Raw genomic sequence first — 4,312 nt, 5'->3', positions numbered from 1 at the left:
GCCTCATTCAGTATTTTGTCCAGAAAATCCTTCCGTATTACAACCTGATTCTTGATTTTTTTTTTTTTCCTTTAGTTATTTCAGCTAGAGAAATGCTCAGTGTATCCTTCCCTTTTGGTTTTCTAACCCTAGGGTCTTAGCATATTTCTTTATGGTACTTGAATTTGTCTTCTTGAGCTGTCCTTTGAAATTTTCTATTCAGTTCTTTACTTCATCATTTCTTGAAGTCACTGTAATTTCTCTATGTTCAAGAGCAAGTTTCAGATACTCTTATGACAACTACTTTGATCTTTTCTTTCTTTCTTGTCCTTTTAATGATCTATTGCTTTCTTCATGTATGATGTTCTTGATGTTATCCCACAACTCTTCTGGTCTTTGGTCACTAGTGTCTAATGTATCAAATCAAATTCAGGTGGGATATACACAAGGTCATAATTTGACTATCGTGGACTTGTTTTAATTTTCTTCAACTTCAGCCTGAACTTACATGTAAGCAATTGATTGTCTGTTTCACAGTTAGCACCTGGCTTGTTTTGCTTTCTGATACTGAGCTTTTCCATTGTCTCTGCCCAGAAATGTAGTCAATTTGATTCCTGTGTATTCCATCTGGTGAAGTCCATGTACATTGTTGCCTTTTATGTTGTTGACAAAAAGGCATTTGCAATGAATAATTCATTGGTCTTGTACAATTCTATCATGCTTTCGTAGTTGGTGTGTAGATTTGGAGAATAGTGGTATTAACTGGTCTTCCTTGTAGACATATGGATATTACCTTATCACAGACGGTGTTGTGCTTCAAGATTGATCTTGAAATGCTCTTGACAGATGCATTGCCATTTCTCTTCGATTTATTGTTCCTATCGTAGTAAATCATGTGATTGTCTGACTTAAAAACTAGCTGACGCCTGTGCAGTCCAGCTCTCTTTCGTCGTTAAGGGCCATCGAGTCAGTTCCAACTCTCTTGCTATCCCATATAGGGTTTCTGAGGCTGTAAATATTTGCTGGCACAGAAAGCCTCATCTTTCTCCCAAGGAGCCCCTGCTGGGATGAAACCACTGACCTTGTGGTTAGCTTGTTGTTGTTGTTAGGTACCATCAAGTTGGTACCAACTCATATAGTGACCCTATGCACAGCAGAACGAAACACTGCCCGATCCTGGGCTAACCTCACTACTGTTGCCACGCTTGAGTCCATCAATGCTGCCACTTGGCCAACCCATCTCGTTAGGGGTCTTCCTCTTTTTCTCTGACCCTCCACCTTACCAAACATGATATCCTTCTCCAGTGACTGGTCCCTCCTCACAATATGTCCAAAGTATGAAAGATGAAGTTTGGCCATCCAGTGCTTATCCTACAGAGCTACAGTGCTTCCTTCAGCTCACTAATGCCTAAGATATTGATCTTTATGTATTCTATTTAATTTTTTATGATTTCCAATTTTTCTTCATACATTCCACATTCCTACTGTTACTGGATGTTTGTAGCTGCTTCTTTTCATTTTGAGTCTTGCCCCATCAGCAAATGAAGTCCCCAACAGCTTTGTTCCATCCACATCATTAAGGTCAACTCTACTTTGAGGAGGCAAGTTTCCTTCCCCAGTCATATTCTGGGTGCCTTTCAGTCTGAAGGGTTCATCTTCCAGTACTATTTCAAACAATGTTTTGCTGCTGCCCATAAAGTTTTCAGTGACTAAACATTCAGAATTGGTTTGCCTCTCCTTCTTCCTAGTCTGTCTTAGTCTGGAAGCTCCACTGAACGCTATCCACCATGGGTAACCCTGCAGGTATTTAAAATACGGGAGGCATAGCTTCCAGCATCACAGCAACATACAAACCACACAGAACAACAAACTGACAGATGAGTGGTGGGCAAAATATGCTACAAGGCAAAACCAGCCCCACAGATCGAATAGACAAACAAAGCATTAGAACCAGATTCAGATATGAGTCTAAGATTTTGGAATTATCAGAATGGAAATTTTAAAATAACTATGTTTAATATGGAGTCCTGGTGTGGGGCTGGAGGTTAATGCGCTAGACTGCAAAGTCAGTTTGAACAGCAAGGTCTGCAATTCAAGCTCACCAGCTGCTCCTCAGAAACTCTATATAGGGTTGCTATGGGTCAGAACTGACTCAATGGCACTTAACAACAACATGATTAATATGCTAATGGATGCAATGGGAAAAAGTGGACAACATGAAGGAACAAATGAATTGTATACACAGAAAGTTAGAAACTCTAACAGAAAAATAAAAGGAAATGTTCACAATGAGTAGCATCTGGGATCGTAAAATGCCCTAAGTGGCCATCTCAGGTGCAGCTATTGGTCTGTCTGTGTGTGAAAAATAGAAGAGTGATGAGAATTGAAACCGTGTGGAATCAATGAGTCCAATGGACTAATGGAACACGTGAACATGTGAACATAACCAGAAGAAATAGATGGCACCAACTACTCTAAAAGGAATCTTATTAGAAGGTCCCAGATAGAGTGGGAGAAAATATAGAACAAAAATCAAAATTATTTTAAAAAAAGAAAAGACTGGGCTTACTAGTCAGAAAGAGACTGGAGGAACCTGAAACTATGACCCTTGACCTCTCTTCAGGTCTGGAAAGGAACTCACCCTCAAGACCCAATTTTCAGCCAAGCAGTTGATAGGTACATAGGGGGTGAGGAGTAAGTCTGCTTACCATGGAATGGCTAATCCTTCAAAATCAAAAGGGCAACATTTACCTAAGGTCAAAGTTGAGAAAGGGTGGGAAGGAGTGTGGACTAGAACTCCAGGGAGGAAGTGGGATACTTGTTAACATGGAGGAACTGCAATCAGTGAGATGAAACAAAATGTAGGATTTGTTGAATGTAAAGTTGATGATCTTGTCTGTAAACTTTCACTCAATTCACAACAAAAAATTAAAAAATATAAAATAAAGGGCATGCTAGAACTCACAAACACTGTATCAGAAATGGAGGAAGGTCTCTGATGAGCTCGTAGTACACTGAACATGAACTGGTCAAGGAAAGAATCAATGAGCTCACATGTCTAGAAACTTCCCAAACTGAAAACCAAAGAAAAAGGAATGAAAAACAAAACAACCCAGAGCATCTATGAATTGTGAGAAGATCTAAGAACTGAGATCATTAGTAAAGGTGTAGTTGTCAAGTGCCGTTAAGTTGCTTCTGACTCATAGCGACTCTGTATAGAGTTTCCACAGCTTGAAACCTTCGTAGAAGCAGAAAGGCTTCACACGAATCACCAATACTGTGGTTTGCAGTCCAGTGCTTATCCTATGGAGCCACCGAACTTCAGTTAAAGGTGTTATTGTTGTCAAGTGCTGTTGAGTTGCTTTTGACTCATAGCAATCCTGTATACAGTTTCCAAGGCTTGAAATCTTTGCAAGAGCAGAAGGCCTTTGCATTCTCCAATGGAGCAACTGGTAGTACAGTGGTTACGAATCGGGCTGTGAACCTTTAGGTCAGCAGTTCGAAACTACCAGCTGTTTCGTGGGAGAAAGATGAGGCTTTCTGCTCCTGTAAAGATTTACAGCCTTGGAAATCCTGTACAGGGTCGCCATGAGTAGGAACCGACTCCACGGCACTGAACCATAACACCAGCCACATGGAGCAGCTGTTGCTCTCGAATCACTGACACTAAGGTTCATAGTCCAGTGCTTACCCCATGGAGCCACCAAACTTCCAATAAAGATATTGTTGTTGTTAAGTGCCTACTCACAGCAACTCTGTATACGGTTTCTGAGGAGCTGTTGGTGAGTTTGAACTGCCAACCTTATAGTTCAAACTGAACTTGCAGTCCAGGGCTAGCCTACAGCACCACACCAGTATTCCTCATGTAGCAAGCATACATGTAATGGTAATTCTACATGATAACACATAAAGGAAAAAAAAGAAACAGAAGAAATATTTGAAATAATAATGACTAAAGATTTTCCAAAATTAATTATAAATACAAAACCATTGTTTCAGGAAGCTCAGAGAACGCTAAGCCAGACAAATACCAAAGTCTACACATAAATCCAGTGTTGTGAGTCGATTCTCATTCATGGCACCCTGTAGGACAGAGTAGAACTGCCCTATAGGTTTCCGAGGCTGTCATCGCTACAGAAATAGCCACATCTTTCATCTGCAGAGTGGCTAGTGGTTTCAAACCACTGACATTTTGAGTTGAAGAGCAGTCAAGCTCTGTAGCCATGTTTTACCAGGGCTTCTTATATTCAAACTACAAAAAACTCAATGACAAAAAGAAATTCGTAAAAGAAGCTGTTGTTGTTAAGTGCCTTCGAGTCAGTTCCAACCCATT

This window comes from Chrysochloris asiatica, unplaced genomic scaffold, assembly GCF_000296735.1.
Source record: "Chrysochloris asiatica unplaced genomic scaffold, ChrAsi1.0 scaffold00034, whole genome shotgun sequence".
Lineage (NCBI taxonomy): Eukaryota > Metazoa > Chordata > Mammalia > Afrosoricida > Chrysochloridae > Chrysochloris > Chrysochloris asiatica.
Note: the sequence above shows the minus strand (reverse complement) of the source record.